The following is a 20,669-nucleotide window of genomic DNA, read 5'->3' as shown; positions in this document are numbered from 1 at the left end:
TATGTATTTATTCTTTCATGTAAAAGGCAGAGTGTTAGCATTCCAGATCTGATAAGCTCTGTATGCATACTTTCAAGCAGATAAGAACCACAAGACATACACCACCACGCTGCTTGGAAGGCTGAAGGGAGAGGAGGGACTCCAGTTATAACTCATCGGTTGGAGACAGCAAAAGCCTCCTCACTTGCCTGGGATAAGGTGGTAAACGCTGTTGGCTCCCTGCTCCCACATCAAGGGATTCAAATTTCCCAGGGGTTCCTGCGCCAGCCCACTGCCACTCACATGATGTGCTATGACAGAAAAAACCCTTCTGAACTTATTTTGAGCCAAACGCCGCTTTAACGGCCACAGGCTGGGTCATCCCTAATCGATATGATTGAATTAAAGAAAACAGAGAAAGCTTTCAAAGGGGACACCTTTCTGTAGCATTTATATATATGGATCCATGCACTGAAGGCACTACAAGAAAAATTAAGCCCAGAAGAAAAAGTTACAGCGTTACAAGCGCCAAGAAGCATGACTGGTGTTCCAAACACCAAAAACCCTCCCAGTACGTCGTGCTGTTAGAAGGATGTATCGGGCACAGAGAGAGTTTTACAGCTGCACTTTGGAAGTTACACTCTACACCTGGAACAGCAGAAGTGGGTGGCTTGGAAGTGACACCCAGGGTCACCCTTCAGAGACTTATTTTTGTCACACAGCCATGGAAATCAGCCACACAAAGACCGATATGCCATGCATTGGCATTGACATGCATTATGAAATTTAATCAATTTTTTTTTCTTCTCTCTCTCTGTGCCTCAACTGTACTCTCACCATTTGTAATGATAGCTTTTCAGTCTCTTTTTATGACTGCAAAGGGACTTGCAGCTGTAACAGGGTGTCCTGGCAGGACTGTAATACAGTCTCACAAGAATTCTCTGGATACAACTTTAACACAAAATAATAACAATATTTTTGTTCATTATATAATATTATCTTTATGTAACAATACACATACCAGGAGCTGTTAGTCTACCACTTTGATATATTTTTTTTCTTGACAAATTGTACTAAAATTAAAAATACTGTCAGTAGTTTTTGGTTCCCTTTATAATTTGAATATATAAGATGTGAGGTTCCCTGTTCTTTCATGTTCAGGCTGATGTTTAAAGGAATTTTCCTGAAGAATTGTCTTACTGTGTTTAAAAGAGGGTATGTTCTTTCAGCTCAGTCATATGATGGAAAAGAACAGTATAAAAAGTATAAAATTTTATTCAAACTGTAATTTACCATGCAGTTAAGTCTCTTTAATGAGCTTCATGAGCTCTGGATTGGACTAAAATGAAATTCAGTTATACAACAGAATGGAATTGCATTAATTTGTGATTCAAATCAACTGTCTATATTTACAGGTACATATTCATTTTATCCTCAGGTTTTTATACCTAATATCTATATATATTTTTATATTTTATCTATAATTGCTGACCTCTTCTTGGAAGGAAGCTCTTTTTGGAAAGAGAAACAAAAACAAATTCCAAGACTGTATTTTCCTTGCTAGACAAAGCATCAAGAGTTATGTAAAACACAGGAGACTTTGAGTCACTGTACATCACTACTCAAAGTTTGAAGCTGTTGCACACAGGCCACAGAAAGAGTTTAGGATGCATCTTCATCAAGTTCTTTCACTGCACTTTGACTTGAACACCTACTAAATTGTACTTGTGCTACATTCACCAGATGCAGACTCCTTGATACGATTTTTTTATAGTGTAACACCTACATATGCACAGGCAAGGTTTGGAATAGTAACAGGAAACTAAAGCCTATGAGCAAAGATATAAATCTATATATGGGGGGGCAGGGGGAAATGTTACTTCTGAAAGCCCAGTTTTACCATTTTACCATTATTTTCAAGAGTTACAAATGGTAAGATAGCTGAAATGTCTAGCTGATATTTTAGAGATAGTAAAAATAATACTAGTGCATGGAAACACATCACCATATTTACAATCCCAACATAACTATACCATATAGCACCTGGATTTGAAAGTTCCCTGACAATTGGAGATTCAACCTGTCACAACTGTGGTGCACTTAAACAACAAAAAAATAATAGAGATTGGTTGTTTCAATTAAATTTTAAAAAAAAAGGAGGAAAATGAGAAAGAATAGGAAAAGGGGGGAAAAAAGAAAAAGGAAAAAAGAAAAAGGAAAAAGGAAGAGAAAAAGAAAAATTACATTCAGATTTAATGAAAGCAGGTTTGTGAGCCGAATAGTCAGGAGTTAAGTCAGCTGCATACAAACTCACATTTTTTTCTGACAAACCTATTTTGTAATATTACAATATAATATAAGTGTGCCATTTGTTCCCACTGAAATTAGTGTTAATCCAGACAAAATATTGAGGTTCTGTATTGGAGAGTTCCAAATAACTGAAGCTCAGATTTTCAAAGCTAGTTAAGTAGGACATAAAAATCAATTAGAAGGCCTTAAGAATGTTTGCCTTCAGGTCTACTTCCCTGGATTCCCTGAGGGACAAAACCTCCTTACTACATAACTTGGAGTTTTCTTTCCCTGAAACCCTGAAATATAATAATTATAGCTCAAGTCCTTTTTTTCAGTTAGTCATATACTAACTTTGCCTCTCAACTCCTGTTTTTGAAATCCATTTATCCTGACTCTAAGACAAGGGAAAAGGAGGTCCAGGTGCTCTCATTTGCATTCCACTTTAGAAAAATGATAAGTAAATAAAACTTCTTTCTTCAAGGATCTGTTCAGTCAATTAGGATCCCATCTCTCATATGTATCCTCTGTAAGAAAACAGTTCCCAATATGTGGTACAGAGTGCCACCAGCAAGGATATTGCCTTGTATTCTTCCCAAAGGACCATTTTATGTGTGATTATCAGTCCTGAAGATAATTAACTCTCACTTGCTGGACAAATAAATCACACAAAAAAACCACATTAACTCACCAAGCCCTCAAAATAAAAACCTTTTGGCCTCCTTTCAGTCTCTCCTAAAGCATGACTACTTCATTAGTTAAAAAAGCAAGAAAAAAATTGTGTTTAATTAATGAAAGAGTACACCTTGAAACAGAAATTTGCCTTCAATGGTAAAGCTATCAATTTGGTAAGACTTCAATCTTGGGAGACTTACCCAGGGGTAACCTTAGTTTCTTCTGATTTTTCACCTATTACATCTCTGTCAAAATTTGATTTCAGATTTTGAACAATACTTGTTACCTATCATCTAGAGGTGCTGATTTCCTGATTTTTCTGCAACATTCACCTCTGTGAGATATTTTGAAATGAGAACTGAAATATGTTCACCACAGATAGAAATCCTTGCAGGCAATACTGCCCATCAAATAAATGATAAGACGACCCCTACTCCAATTTTTGTTGAGCCCAGTCCTAGGTACTAAAGTCAGGCAGGTTAAAATGCTAAAGCACTACTTTCTATAAGTCCATAAAGACCAGTCTTATGTTCATAGCCTGGCTTTTGTCTCTGCATAGGAATCACATATTATCAAACTCAAAGTCAGAGTTATCCTGCACTTTAGGACAGACTGTCCCAAGCTACAAATTTAAAGGCAATGTTGGGGCAAGGGTTCAGTTTTTCATGTGCTGAAAATGATTCTTAGCCCCTTTAGACAGTCATATAAAACTATATCTCCAGGCATTTACTAGCATTGCTCAACATCTATGAGCTCCAGGCTATCTGCACCTGCCCTCAGCAAGATACTGAAATGGCAGCAAGGAAAAGCTGATGGCTCGAGGGGTGGTTACTAGGTCCTTTGCATAGGATATTTCAAAAGTGTAAATGGAATACTGATCTTAATTTACAAAAACAAAAAAGAAACTAAAAAAAAATTAACACACTAAAAATTTGGCATTAATCTGGATAGCAGACTTTAAAGTTTCACCAAATTAACTCATCTTCCTGACATGTCTCATTACAAGATCTTATCACTGGTTTAACTAAACAAAATGAAGGAGAAAAGAAAATATACAGAGAATAACTTAAATGTCTTTTAAAAGAAAGTTCTTTGGGAAGTGCTTCAAATGTGTTTCTGTCTTGTGCTAAATGAAGCAGTTATTGCTGTGGAATTTTAGGGTGGTGTTTTATCCCGTTTTCTTTTTAACGAACACCAGAGCGAATATTACATCAATATCCATCTGAAATCATTAGAGTACAAGTTATAACTACTCCCTGACAACTATAAAGTATGTAGGTTGATTTCTTTTTTATTATTTATTTTTTATTGTAACATTTTCCAATTCCTCTATTTTACTTTAAGTCGACATACTTTGCTTCTTTGAGCTAGAAATGTCTCTTTTTCCAGGTGACCCTGCCCTCTTTTTCTGCATATGAACCCCTTGGAATGCAGTGAAAAGTTAACTACTTATGTATAAATAAACTTATAAGAAAACTTTCTGGGAAATCAATAAAAGAGAAAATGTTAAAAATCTTAGCCAGTGCTACTCTCAAGAACCAAGATCATGTCCATAGAAGGTATCTCTGACTTTTAATTCTAATATTTCTCTTTCTTCATTTAAGAAACCGTAAAATGGTATTTATAGTTCTAATGATAACCTTTATACTTTCAGTTATTTTATTGCTAACTGCTCCTTGCTTCCAAATAATTTAATCCACTTTCTTTCCAACTAAGGGTTTTAGAGTGGTACTGCAGGTTGTGGCTGTGTTGAAGATCCCATTGTTCTCAGCGCTGCATAAATTGTACACTTAAAAGTATACAGTTTTGAAAATATCAGCAGACACGCTACTCATTGTGAATAAATCTGGTCCCTCAAAGAAATGTATCAAGCCCTAGGAACTTCCCTGAATTCACAGGAAGGTGTGGCTATTTTGGGGACAAAGGGTTAAACCCCGTAGTACTTGTTTCATCACAGAACAATGAAGATTTCAATGGATCTAGGATTTTGCTCTTTATTTTGTCACTCCGTTGAGATAATGAGCCTCTTAGAAATTTTCAGAACTTGGCTGAATTGTCAATACCTGGCAATTCACTGCAAAGTCAGACACTACTATTATTAATCACCACAAGAATATATTGTGCATCCATGTAATAGTTTCAGATGAAATTTTAAAGTACCTTACAAGGAAATAAATATTTAAAAATACTAGAATTGGATGACATTTTCCTCTGTACAGAGAGCTAACATAAAGTTTGTGGAACTTTCAAGACATGATTTGAGGATCTAGGAACACATATTTCTAATACTGACATCCTATACTGGGCTCATTTGTGCAATTAAAGCAACACCTTAATAGCAAGTCCTCTCCTTGAGAATCAGAGAATAAGATTCTACTCAACAAGATCAGAGACAGCAGAATCCCAGACTAAGCCATGTAGAGCTTTGTAAAATTCAGAAAAAATACTACTAAAACATTTTAAATGTTGTAAGTGTAAAAAAATTACATTACTCTCAGAAATCAGATGAATCCTCCGTGTAAGCATACTGACTCTGATTCTCAGACAAACTAATCACAAGTTGCTTAAGTGCATGTACAAAAATTAAGAGATAATTATATAAAAAATTTGCAAAGTGGCTCAATGCCAACAAGAGAGTCTCCCATCAATCATATATGATACTCTTCCTGATATCTCTCCCTACCTGGAGAAGCAGCTGTGCTCTACAGCAAGTCCCAACAATTTTTAAAACCTGACTCCTGCAGACACAATAAGAGGGTCTGAAAACATAACCAGTTAGGCCCTTCTTGTTTTATTCACTGTTATATGGCAATATAAGCAGCAGGATTCTTGCATTTTAGAAAACTTGAATTTCACAGCATTTCACAGTTGCATCAGTCCAATCCTGCAGAAGCCAAAGTACTTCCATGATATAAGTGATGGCTATATTTGGCCTCATTATCTCAACTATGCCTCATCCAAGATATATTTCAACAAGCTGACCCTGTAATCACACTACAGTCAGTGGTGAAACCTTCAATTATTTCAATGACAATAACAACTAGAGTTTCAGACAAGAGTAATAGTACTCTTGTGTAAAAACTGGAAGTGAATATTACCATCACTAGATTCTCTAACATCACTAGGATTTAGCAAACATATACAAATGCAAAAAAAAAAAATCATAGAACTCTTCATTCAAATAGAACACTTCATTCAAATACATACAAAGTCGTCTGTGATTACAGCACACAAATTATTGCTATACTGTTGCTAGGCTTGACTGGAAGGTATTAAAATTAAAAGTCAAATTTTAACATTTCAGAAACAAATCAATCAACACTTCAAACTTGAATTGACTTACTTTATGAAATCAAGCAACTGCAGGAGTTAAAAAGTCTTCTGAGTGATCTATTTAATTTTTTAGTTTCTTTACTCTAAATGTGGCCTGTCCAAATTCCTCCAATAGGAAAATTTTCTAAAAGAACAGACCACTCTTGAGCCATTGCAGACTAGATGTGGAAAATAAATAACACTACTATACACCTGAACCCAAAATGTAGGATATATTCATATTGTAGGAGAATTACGCATTAACAGCACACTGTGAAAACTAAGCATGCTGGGAAAATATCAAGCTAGTTGAACAAAAAGAGTATTATTCATAATACAGTTTTTCCACTTTGGAAACATAACTTGGCACCCTCTCTATTAGGCCCAAGTATTCTGAGTTTCTCCTACAGAGAAGCTAAGTGGGTTTTATTCAGCTACATGCAAAGAAATGTACAGTTATTTCTTTTCTGTGTCTGAAAATAACTTGTCCACTCCAATAAAAAGTATGCTGCTAGAGAGGTTGATAATTAAGCTTTGGAGTTTGCCATCCATTAAAACTTGATGATCCCACCCAAAGCGCTTCATCATCAGAACCATCTGGTGTTCTTTCTGCACAATTACCAAAATACAGAACATATTTTGACTTGGCACTTGCATTTGGTAGACACTTCAGTCATTTTATAAGCAACAAGGCAGCATCTTGCCAAAGCACGGCCTCAAAAGGAAATTTCAACACACCAGAATCTGACTTCTAGCCCAGGAAGTTCTACCAAGATAGAAAGAAGGAATGTCTTCACCTTCAGCTGATGTCCTCACCTTCACATACAAGATATCTCTTACCAAATTCGTTACTCTGTGTTACCTCTATACTTTGATTATTCAAAGCATTATCTAGCAGATAAGGAGTAAAGTGAACTGCCTCTAGTTTGAAAACCAGGTTCTTTGAAGCAGCCTGGCTCTGAAATCAAACTAATGCTCCAGCAGAAATCTAGTTATTAGATGTAAAAGGAACCAAAGGCATCTCACAGTAATACTCTGAGACTTTTCCACCAGTGCCTGCACATACTGTAATTTAGAGCACAGTTCTAAATGTAAAAGAGTCTGAAAAATGGTGGGAGAAAACAGGAATATGGACTACTCTTGAATAATACTAGACTTCCTTTTGGCTGCTAGTTTCCAAGATCTATATAAAAAGATGAGAACATTGAACATACTTCCAAGAGCATTAATAAGTCTTTTGCGGATTGCCTTTAATTCACTTATTTTAGTCATTTCTGACAGAAAAATTTGATGCATTAATGGTGAAAATTTTGATACAGTAATGATGTTATTCTCAACTTTTCCAGGACAATATGCATAGCATGAAAAAAAAATTGGAGAGCTCATTTGAAGTGATTCTTAAATCTAGATAATTCTAGATACTTTTAGGAATTCTGAGGATAGATCTACATTTAATGTCCCTCACCTTCAAGCATCCCATATGCAAGGACACAAAATGATGCAAACCTGTTGGAACATATACTCTAAGGAATTTATATATTATCCTAGGTCGAAATAAATGCTTCTCTCAAAGGCTTCTGCTTTTTGAATATACCTATTATTAACCTGATTGGTGTCAAAATGGGTCAGCTGCTCCCCAGTTAGTGAAAATATATCAAAAAACAACAAGCAAATATTTTTTATAATAGTTCGGCACAGAAATACATCTCAAATGACAACTACAAGTTCCACAGCAAACAATAAGCTTCTGCACTTCATATGACATGGAAACCACAAAAATATATAAACCAGAAAACACAGGTTTTCGAATCAAATGATTGTACCAGAATATAGATTTGCACCCATCGAAATTTTCATACCTATAAATTGGACTGACAAAAAAATAGAAATAATTAATAAAAGATAACTGATTGATAATTGACAGGTAAAAGAATAACAGATTAAATAATTCTAGACACAGAGAACTGAACAAAAATTTACAAAAAAATTAATAAGAAACATATATAGGAAATTTGGATGGAAATTAAAGAAGCTATTATTATAAGTAACGTTGCAAAGTTAGTCCCTCAACTAAACAACATTTTGATGAAACAAGTCTAATGAAATTACTATAGTAAATGCAAAGAAGAGATAAGTAATCACACAAAAATATATCCGCACAATAGTAAAAGGCAGTGGAAGTAATGAAAATTAGAAATTAGAAACAGTCAATTTGGTGAAGAGATCTATGAGGGCACATGACAATCTGGGGCATCACAATCACGTTCATCCTTATTAGACAAGCCATCAGACAGACAAAATGTAATATATGAGCAAGTAAATAAACATTTGACTACATAAAATGTCATTCTCATTGGGTGACACTCCAAAGAGTATACATCTCCCTGTTGGCAAAAACAAACTGCACATTACATCCTTATTTTTATACAGGATCTCAGAGCAGATTTCCTAACATCAGAGATTTAAAAAAAATATGGTTTATTTATTTCCCAGAGCTTTTTTTCCCTTTAATTTTATCACAGTTAACTATATTGTAACAAATAGCAAATTGTCATCAAGTCATAGTCTCGTATTTTTTGAGCGTCAGCATGGTTTTCTTAAGACTCTACCAACAAGTGAAAAGGACAAAAGTATTTACTTTCAAGAAGGCTAATCAGATTATTGCTGCCTTACAAAAGCAGTATGGGGTGTCTCTGTTATTTCAACTATTGTCATCAGTGACATGTGACAACTACGATGTGATGATAATATATCAACCCCAAAAGGAAAAATCAAACCAAAATGCATAACGATTAAGAAAGAAGTCATTCAACTTACACCTTAGAAACTTGAGCAACTGCTACAACATCAGAAAAGCTTTGACAGGGAAAGATGTTGGTGCTTTCAGGTTAGTGGAATTAATATTTTGGTTTAAATTTTACAGCATCTAGAAAAGGTCAAACACAATGGAGCAGATTCACTAATGCGTTACTTCAGTTTTATTATTTCTCAGAAACAGTGGAGCTTCATTTGCTTTGATACAAAGTAATTAAATACAATGCCTACATTAAAACAGAGAGATCCTAACATCTCCATCTCACTTTAAAAATAATGAAAAAAATTATATGGTAGGTCCCTTGCTTTACCTTTTCTAATAAAATTATCAGTTTACCATTTATAAAAGAGATATATTCTGGTATATTTTTTATGCAAATTCTGCACAAGACATGAGGTAGTAGTAGACCTAAATTCCTTGAACACGTCAAGACTGAGTTGCCAGCTTTAAAAATTGATATTTTTTTGCAAAGCAGATGAGCTTCTCATGAGCCGAGTGCATGGTTGTTTCTACAATTGCACTCTAATGTAAGTGAGAAGGTGGTGGGTATAAACAGAGCAAGATATTTCTTCTAGCCCTATTCTTACCTACCCAAAGAGGAACAAGACCAGAAGAGATCTCCCAAGTCCTTCCCATGCACAAACACATGCATTTCTATATGTTTTGGCCTTCACAACTGTGAATCAGAAACCAGGATCAGACCAGAAATAACTACAGTCTGCTTTTCACAGAAACACAGTTTTCTTGTTATGCCTTGCTACAGTTATCTATCTTGTGATGTTATTCTTGTCACATCCTAAAAATCTGCATCACTTTTTTTTTTTCACTTCAGGATGAAGTCTGCCTTCAGCTGCAAACCAGGAGTCCTCACAGAAGCCACAGTGGTTGCACACTGGTGTACCGGGAAAAAACAGAAGCTTGCACTTCCAGTTACTCATATCCTATGTATTAACATACTTTTATAGTAATATAATACACACAGTTTATGTTGTGATTTAAGAATTAAAAATTAATTATATGTAAAATTAGGCCATTCAAGAAATAACTGCCAAATAAGTTGGAATTAGAGCTGTATATGAACCATTCGATGCTTCCACTTGCATCAGTGAACTGGAAAAGCTCAGTAAGCCAGCAAGGCTTAGGTATGGAAGCTGACACTCCAGCAGTGTCCACAATCCCCTCTCCTTTAAACAATTAAAACAATCCTGCCATTTAATGGCAAGGAACAGGGAAGAAGCAAAGAGAAAAAAAGGAATGAAAGGATAACAAAATAAATCCTTAACAGTATAACCCATAGGCACCATCTTTTTCAAGTTCTGGTCAAAAATTATTCCATTCTCTTCAATTCTGAATGCATCTTAAGTTCCTCCTTGTCTAACAATTAATTATAATACGAAATTACACAAGACAACCCTTTTCTAAACATCCTCTCCCCCCCCAAAAAAATCTGAAGTCTGCTAGCAACAAAACATATTTATCTTATTCTAATATGTGTTTCTCAACTTCCCATATACTTATTAGGGAGCACTTCTATCACTGTCTGGCTGAAAAACGTCTGTATTCAACTAGATATGCTATTTTTCACTGAACTCAGTGTAGTTTTTTCCCTGGATTTAGAACTGCAAGTCAGTCACATGACAAATTAATCTAAAATATCATCAATTGATCCATATATGATCACGTTACAGCCAGTCATACTAGTCTTAGCAAATTATTGTGTTGCTCATGTTCTGGCATCAGCAGTCTTTATTTTTCTAGCTACTTGGCTGTCAGTTGGAATGAAATTTTTATTGGTTCTTTTGATGAACAGCAGATATAAAAGCTGAGCTATATCATCTATGACAGGCCAACTGCTTTTGGGGCTATTATTTTAGTTAACAGACAATATAACTTCAAATTATAAAACATGTTTATACACATATATTTACATTCACAGCTAGAGAGATATACACAAAATACTCCTGAATTGAGAGATATTCAAGAAAAATGAGAACATGACTTTTTACCTTTCTTCAACTTTTAAAATCCTATGGGAATATGGAAGCCCGGGGGGGGGGGACAAAGGGGTGGGAGGGGTGGTATTGTCCCTTTTTTTTTTTAACCTCCTTTTAATTGATAGAAATCCTGTCTTATCGAAACGTTTTTGGCCAGACGACTGCATTCAGAATTCCCCTTTGACTTTTGGATACTGCTTCTAATACAGAACAAATATGACAGGATTAATAGGACTCTATTCCTGTGATAAGGAGGAAGACAATGCAGAGAAGTAGGGACATGGGGAATCCTGAATATGCAAAAGAAAAAGATGGCCAAGTCTTTCAAGGAATAGAAAGCTGAAATCAGATTATACATAACTGAACTAAACTGCAGCAGTTTTTTAAGAGTACTTAAAGTAAACCTGCTCTTAAAGTAGTTAGTAATTTTGTGAGACTTTAGATGAGCCTGATTTTCCTAAAGATGATACTGAAAACTGGTTCAACAGCATCTCAAGTCTAACCCTAAAAACAAAAGCACACAGAGCTGCTTTTGCACTGAAAATGTTGACATTTCATAGCTCATGAGCTGCTGGAAAAGTACTCCTAGAACTTGTAAGTTAGGTATAAGAAACAATCAGCCACTATCAAATGAATTCACATATGCAATTTTAACATAGTTCTAAAGAGAAAAATGTAACCTCTTATAAAGAGAAGGAAAAACGACACAACTGACATTAAAGAAAACAGCTGTGTTATATAAGAAGCCTAAGAACTAGCAATAGTAGCATGTTTGGCCTCTTTCAAGCCCTTAACAAAGGTTTTCATTCTCTAAAAAATTAATGGAAATTCACAAATTTAGGAAGATATAAAATATATTCTATATATCTTTCCACAGACGCAGATATATGTAATACAGTGTCTAAACATCTCTTTAATTATGGAGGAGAGAGTAAAGGGTACTTAACAAATCGGAGAGATCAAAATCTTATTGAAAGACCCTTTTCTTAGTGGAAACCTGGACTAGCCAGATGCTGCTGCATAAATGGATTAGCTGTTTGTGTATGCTGCACAGTTTGGGATGGTCTGGCAGAGTAACAGGGTTGGTAGGGGCACAGACCTGATGAGAGACCATTGCTGAGGACCTACACCTTTGGTAGCTGGTAAAGCCACACAGCTCCTGTATAGGCTGCAAGAGATAGTTGAGACGTACCACAGTACATCCTCTGATTCTGCTCTTGCCAGGAATGTCATGGAAACTCATTCACACAGCTCCTGGCAAACCTACTCTTATTTGCAAAGCAAATCTGTACCAGCGTTGCTGCTGGGAAGAGTCAGAATATGTGCAGGTGAAGAATGTGACTTTCCATCCTTAAATGCATGTGCCGAGATTTGCGCCAGTGAGGTGTCCGAACAAAGCACTCACCAAACCAAGCTTAAGCAGCAAGTCAAGTCTCCTCACCTGTGTGCAAAAGCAGATGAGAAAGAAGGACCCACACATGTGGAAGATGCATCAGAACTCTAAGCTAATACTTTCACAAGGCATCTCTGGTTTTGTCTAGTCTTACCTGCAGCTGTACCACAACCGTCTTTTAGTGTCTAATTTGTAAAAGACATCTGAAACACCCTTAATTTACATAGCACATCATAAGTACTCAAATAACCAGGAAAAAAAGTATTTTCACAGTAAAAGACTAGTAATGTCAGAAGAGGTGATGTCTCAGATCAAAACACTGATCCTTATTCTTTCAGTGTCAATAAAATGAAAGACTAAATTGCTGATAGCAGTCACATTCAGGAGTGCTTTATTTTCAGACCTAAAGAGTGCAAGATTTCTCTACCATAAAAACTGCAAGTAGAACACTTGTGAATTATGAAGGTCCTTCCTTTTTAAACAAATTTAGAAAATGTAATCATCCTTCACAGGTGAGATATTCTGTTTATTCTATGGAGAATCATTTCAGTCTAAATTAAACTCTTCAAATGGTTTTGATGATTGCTGCAATAAGGACACAACAGGGAAAAGATCTGGGAAGAGAACAACACGTGTTAGATGAATGGCTGACAGAAATATTTCTAGTATATGAAAACCACTGGTGTTTTTTTTTTAACCAAATATCAGTATTACTTTTTCAAAGCACAAAAACTAATGTTGCTTATCTGTCCTAAATAAAAATGCCAATCTGCACTCTCCTCTTTAATTATCTTCAAAACGTACTGAGCATGTCAAAGAAAAATTAAACATACAGGTCTTTTCAGCATTCAAAAAAAACCAACTAGTGTTACAAAGACACCCTCTACATACTAGAGTGTCAGAAAACCCTGCCCATTCAGCATCTAAAAATGAGGCCTTTTTGGGTGTCTTGACCTTGAGTAACCAGACACAGGGCAGAGGGAAGACGGCTTGTTTGTTAATAATCTAAGACATCAGTCCTACCACAGATTGCTTAGAATTTAAGCAACTCAAAATCTAAATTAGATTTTGATAAGACAAGTAGCAGCTAAAAGCAAAGAAAGATGTTAAAAGTCCAGTATGAATATCTGGCACTCTCCGTTTATTATGACCTTCACCTCAAACCTCACAAACAGCATATAACCAAATAGATGCCCATAAAAAACTTGTGGAAAGGATTGTTTCATATGTTCCTCTCTTCCAGGCTGTCTCTAAATTCACACTTGTTTAACAGTGTGATTAAGAACACTACTGCCAGCAGTCATGGCAAATTCTAATATGAAGTCACAGAACTACACCACTACTGAAACACAGGTGCAAGACATCTGACTAGTTCATGACTTAAATTATCTCAACAGTAAATATTTTTATAAGAGAAATCTCAAAAGAAATCCAGGTGACTTAAAAACAGCCATGTGAAGCACCCTGTAATCTGTCTTTTCAATCTATAACTTTATCGTCCTACTGCTAACACTATTTCCGAGGAAGACTCAGTGCATACTGCTCAAGGTGGATTGTACTAAAACTCTGGTTGTCAAGTGTTTGTCAAGAATCATCATCAGTCTTCCTTAACAACATTTGCTTTCCATAGCAGTGTACCTCCTAGAGGTTTCTTGTACACACCAAGCAGCCAACAAATGGACTGAAGAAGATGGAGAAGGCCAAGACAGGCTCATTTCACCTCCCTGGAGGATGTTTCCGTGGACACTCCTTACAAAAGCCAATGCAGGCTGCACCAAGGTGCAGGCTGCACCACTCGCACTCTTTAGCCCACTCTGTAAGGAAGTCTTACTGAAACCAAACTGTTTTTGCTAGTGGAGTTGAAACAGTCACACTGACAAAGATCACATTCAGACATACGAGGTTTCTGCATGGCCATGCTCAGTCTGCTTCTGCTGGTCCCAAGAGCTTGACAGGTTTATGGACAGGATTTGAGGTTTGCTCTGCAGTGCAGTCCCTTTCCTCTTCTTTGCAGTAGGATTATGTGGAACACAAGGTATGAGCTCACTGGCAGACTCAGAACAGAAGAGCTGACTGCAGCTCAAGGTTATATCCTTAAGGAAAGGGAAGGAACTGAGGAAAAGGACCTCTTTTGTTGCACTTGCTAGTGAGTTAGTTTGTAGTATGGAGCTTTTGGAAGATAAGAAGTCCAACGTACATAAGGGTCACAGGTCTAAAGTTACCATTGTACATAATTAGGCAATAAGCTTATTACATGCCCTCATAATTAAGGTCTTGTTCCAAAGCCTGTTTAAGTCAATAGGAATCTTTCTATTGACTTCAAAGGGGCTTTTGATCGAGCCCTGCCTACTTAGTAGGATACCTCTCTCCCCATGTCATAACTTAGCAGTTGCCATCAGGAGGCACTCAAACTGACAGTCTCGTGGCGTAACCACAAAGGTGGCACTGAGAGGACACTTTGATTTAAGGACATTTTACCCTGTTTTGTAACTTCAACCAACTGCTGATCTTCAGTATCTGGAACACCTACTCGGTAAGAAAATCAAAAAAAAAAATCATTGATACAACTTGAGGGAAAGGGTAGTACTGAGAGACCCCCTGTGTTCACTGGAGGTTCACTGTGTCTAATTTTTGGTGGTGCATTTACAGAAACATCGACTATTGCCACAGAATGCAGAATTTACACACACATTTCTCAATCCAAACAAAAGAAATAGAGGAATGACAAAGCTCCCTCTAATACACATAATACATTATTTATATACTTCCCTGACCATTAGGCAGTATTACATAATAATCATTTATAAAGTTCCATATTTCTGCACACATATTAATTCTGAAAACGCATACTGTGTGGCCACACTGTAACTTGTCACTGACAGACATTGTGGAAATCCCCCTTATTTCATGGATCATTGATCCAATGTGTAAATCCTTCTTAGCTTGCAAGCCATTGACCAGATAAACCATAAGGGCTCCAAAGGGAAAGAGCCTTTCTGGTCTGTTGAGCAAATTCAGCAGTAGCACATGTACTTCAAACCCACATATGAAAACCTCTTTGAAATTAGGGTCCTGATCCTGCAAATCCTTTCCCATATCCTTGAAGTCATCCTAATACAAGTCTGATACATGTATAAGGCACCCCTAGAAAAAGAATATTTAACCTAAATAGCACAATGTTTTTATACAGAATCAAGACCCAAATACAATTGGAAAAATAATGCCTAGAATAATTAAGCTTTTTAAGGTTTTCCACTCAGGATAAATAAAGGCTATGTACTACATGAAACAGGGAAAAAAATTATATTTTTTTTAATTAAAAAGTGGGAAAACTTGCATCTATATAGACCGACTTTTTTAATTTGTGTACTCTCCTAATTTTCAAAGAGCTAATTGGACTTTCCTACCATCTTTGATACTATAAATCACAGATTTTAAGCCAGTTCTGCAGATTTACAGCTATATTCCAGCAGCCAAATGCCTTTGAAAACATATCTCCTAGTAACACAGACAATGCTCTTACAATAATATTTTGCCTTTTAAGCATTTTGTTAGATAACCCATATTTTTCTTAATTTCAGTTCTGAGGCAAATACAAATTCAAAGTACAGAAACACAAATGTTGTTTTCTGTGGTGCTGGCACACTGCTATTTTCCAGATCACCCTAACATGAGGTAACTATTATCGATTGTGAAAGCACAACAGGTGGGTCACATGAAAGGTCACATTACTTTTGTTCACAGGGCCAAACAGAAGGTTTTCATTATCCTTAATAAAAACAGAAGCAAGTAATAAAATATATCATTGCAATAACATATCTCTCCATTCATATGCAATAACCTCATACATTAGATCCTACAATTTCAAAATACTGCTGTTGGCTCCAGAAGCGTGATTATTTCTGCGGTTGCTACTTAGAAAAATAATATTATAAATCATAGTTTGACTTGCAAATTTCCACACTGTTCTTTTGAACCACTTTTTGAAATGTTTTTCTGGACAAACCTCGTCAAAGCAGGAGCTCACTTAGAAATATTAAGTAATTTAAATGGTCAATAAGGCAGCAAAGATTTTTAGTAATTCCTGTCATTAGTGTAATAGCAAATCATAGTACCTAGAAGTAGTCAGGCACCTTGTTCAAATCCTGATGGTAAGTTATAGTAGAGTCATAACTCAGACATGGTGTAAAAAAGTCAAAATATATTGGATCCTCTCACAGCAGTCTTCAGGATAAACTGATTGACCAGCTCACACGCACTCGTATGTACACATACACACACATCTGTGTTCTCATCAGTGCACCAGCATGGACAACAAAGTCTTACAGCTTAAAGTAAATCTAACATATTCTTGCACCTACTGAAAGCATATTTTATTTTTATCACTTAAGTATCTCATATGTACGTCATCCATCTTAAATACATTTCAGTACAAATTCTAGAAGGCCTGTGTTTAAAAGAATGTCAGTTGTTTTTAGGGAAAATGGTTAATGTTTTCTCTTTCTGTACAGGTATATACATTTTTAACTTAAATTTTACTTTTATTTATGTATAAATTATGCCTAAATATTTCTAGGTTGAATGATAATCAGGACACTGTTTTTTCTCTCCTGATTTTTCTAAATAGACTATTCTCCTAAGCTGCCTTGTGCTGCTATGTATCCCCACTTCACAATGAATATACTTGGATATTACACAGAACTGAAACCAAAAAGAGTCTAAAAGAAACTTGTATTTGCCTAAAACATTATTTCCCAAAATAACATGGGTTTATAGGCATCAGTAGTAACAGTCCAGGGCCTTCCCATTGATATTACAGCAACAAAGAGTCGTCCTGTTCTTGAAAGCAGTAACTTGTTATCAGAGAGCAACATGTGTTATTGGAAACAGCAAATGTATGGAACAATGTATAGATATCTTCAAACGCAAAACACCCCTGGGAGAGTGACTTTTGAGTTTGGTTCCAAAAAAGCAGGCTGCTTATCAGTCTGTCACCTGACTGCACAAAGCTCATCCTGGGGCATGTTGTGTCTGCAGAGTGACCGGCATTCCGGCAGCGAGGCCCCGCAGCCCCCCAGTCCTACCAGTTTCAGAACAATGCCTTTCTTTTCAGAGCCACACCTGCTGCCCCTTCTGTCCAACCATTCTGTCACGTGCTCCCTTAAGAGGTTTTAAAACCTTTCACGCTATTCGAAAACACGGAGTTGTAACTTCACGCTATTTCACACCTTACTCCTCCCCCCTGACAGCTCGATGTGCTAATATTAAAAATCCTGGAACATAAATCAGTAAGTATATTTCCATGTCAGGTAGGGCAAGGGTGCAGAGCATCTCAAGCATTTTAGGTCAAGAAAAGAGTGTCCTCAGTTGCAGTCTATCTGATACAGGCACACACTGTGTGGTATTCCTCAGTTTACAGGGTATGCCAAAATCTTTATCTAGAAGGTGCTAAAGTAAAAGTAAATAATTTAGTCATGAAAAATATGCATCTTGAAAGTTTAGTTTAACCAAACAGAACATGTTTCATTCTCTTTCTGCTTAAGCTAAAAAGTCCAAAAAGTTATTAGAATTATTCCAATCAATTTAGACAACCAAATTTGTATTTTACTTTTTGCTTGCATTTCTCAGTGCACTGTACTGAAAGCAGCTTTCAGAAAGAAATATAATTCAAAATAAACCAAAAAACCTCCTCTGATTGCCTCTCTGAACTTTAGAGTAAATTATTACTTTTTGACAAATTATCTAAAACCAACATTGATAAAGTGGTAAAAAGATTTTTTGCCTCCCATATGTTAGGGTAGTGTAAAGCTAAGTGAACATGATTATAAACTTTCTGTGTAGCTGACATTTTGTAAAGAAAACTTACTGTAAAAAAGTAAAAACATTAGAGGAAAATTTTCAATGCCAAAACCATGATTTATATGATTTACAAAATGTCATTCATTTCTGGACAGTCTTTTGAAAGATTTACAATATTTACAATTCAGCTATTCCTACATCTTTCATGGTGTCAGCACTCTAAACTGAATATTTATCTTAATCAGGGTTAATATCAAACCATTTATCTAGGTTACAGTTAAAATGGGGATTTATGTAAAAACAACTTCTAATCAGGGACAGTCCCACCTGCACATGGACCATTCCTCTGAGAATCCGTGAGTGACCAGCTTTGTTGTAAGTGAAGGTGAATTAAAGATGCTGCAGTGGTAAGACTGACACCCACGGGAGCTGTTTCCAAAACATAACCGGTAAAGCAGCTGGAACAGGAGCACCTAAAGCAAAACTCCCAAATTCGTACTGTAGCCACCAAGTTAAAGGTAGCCTGGTTTGAGAAGTGTTTGGCAAACATCTCTGATTCCAGGGGCAAGCAACTTTCAGAAGTCTGCCACATCTACACTTTGAAGTGTTATAGTGAATCAGAACTCTAACTTTAGACATACCTACTCTGGAAATATTATCCCAGTGTCCATGGGATCACACATTTGGTCAAAGGTTGGACTTGATGATCTTGCATGATTTCAGTAAGACTTTATGATTTCAGTAAAACTTCCCTAACCAGCATTTGCAGCATATGATTCTTTTCCCCCCTGAGACTTTCCCTGATCAATACGTACCATGGCAATCTCATTTCTGCCACCATTCCAACCTCCCCTATTTTCATACAGGAGTTTGCACACCCCTGTATTTAGCATGTTTCTGATCTGACACTAATTGGGGTTTTTGGCTAAGCTTTGAATCAAGCTATTGTCTAACAACAAACCCAGCATTTCCTTCAGAATCACACAAATATGCATGCACTCATGCAAATATTTTTAATGCATATGTACTATATAGCCCTTTGTAGGGAGAAAGGCCAACTCCCTCCAAAAATATATGAGAACAGATGAGAGACACCTGTTGCATTCAGTCCTTCTGTAGTATATAAGATACAGACTGCAGTGCTTCTATATTGTTCTTATTTGTCTGCCCCACATCACACTGAGAGCTACAGGCATGAATGGTTAGTTTCAGAAATAAACATTATTTTTCATGTAACAAAGGGAACTGCCAGTTTGGGCTAAAATTTCAAAAAGGTCGTGAAAGTCTGGAAGTAAGCCAATGCATTCTGCACTTCAAAATTGCAAAGCCCATCTCAAAATTATATCCTCCTCCCTCTCAGTTAAGTGTTGTTATTAGGTCTCAAATACGTTTCTTCAAAGGTAATGAAAGTATATGCTAACACAACAACTTTGTCCAGCTGGAAAAGCCACCTATGAACAATGAGACCAAATCAGAGGTTTAACCTTTCAATTTTATTTCTATGATTAACCTGTAGTGTCTATAACCTTGATAACAGTAATATACTATTAATTAATTCCACTAATTCAGGTAGCATACCCACTGATTTGAGGAAATTTCAGACTTTGGTCAGTATAAGAAATTATGTTACATCCTGTGGATGATGAAAAAAAGGAAGGAAAAACCTTTGTACCTACCAAATTGAGCTGTTGTGATTTCAAATCAGTTGTTCTGCACGTACGGATATAATGACAGGAAAAAAAGTAATTATAATTAGGTGTCTATTTTGATTTTTCTCTTCATAGTATCCGTACTGAATGTCATTTGATTTTAACAAACTATAAAGTCATTTCAGGCAGGCACTGTATACCCTTGCTGCTACCGGTCTACTTAGAGTCTCTAGTTTATTTCTATAAAATTTTCATATGCAAGTATTTAAACATTTTTATTACTTAGAAAAAAAGAATAATTAAACAGTATGATGATAATCCAGAAAGATGAAACAAAAAGACACTGATCTAAGCAATGTGTTAACAACTGTTTTCAAGGGATGAAAATAGGGAAAAAGGAAAGAAAAAGAGGAGAGGGGAAGAAAAAAATCGGGAATCAGTGAGGCTCAACTCAATCAACCACATGATTTTGTAATTTGAGCTACACTTCCACTGAGCCCCCAAAAAAGTCTTTTTTGACTTTAATGGGACTCTATAATGTGCCTAAGAGCCCATAACTATAGGACATTCATGAGGATTGAGTCCTTCATTTTCAACAGATGTCATCACTGAAATTAAATTTCTATGACTGAGATGCCCAGTTTGATACTCTTACTTCCCTGGAAATTTTCCCTAGCATCAATTTCATTGGCAGCAATAAAGCTACTCTCACACTCTATCATTCCCAAAAAACTGATAAATGAGATAAACTGATAAATCTTAAC

The sequence above is a fragment of the Manacus vitellinus genome, unplaced genomic scaffold (genome assembly GCF_001715985.3).
Source record: "Manacus vitellinus isolate BGI_N305 unplaced genomic scaffold, ASM171598v3 scaffold_30_pilon, whole genome shotgun sequence".
Lineage (NCBI taxonomy): Eukaryota > Metazoa > Chordata > Aves > Passeriformes > Pipridae > Manacus > Manacus vitellinus.
The sequence above is the reverse complement of the archived record's forward strand: the minus strand, read 5'-3'. Positions refer to the sequence as shown.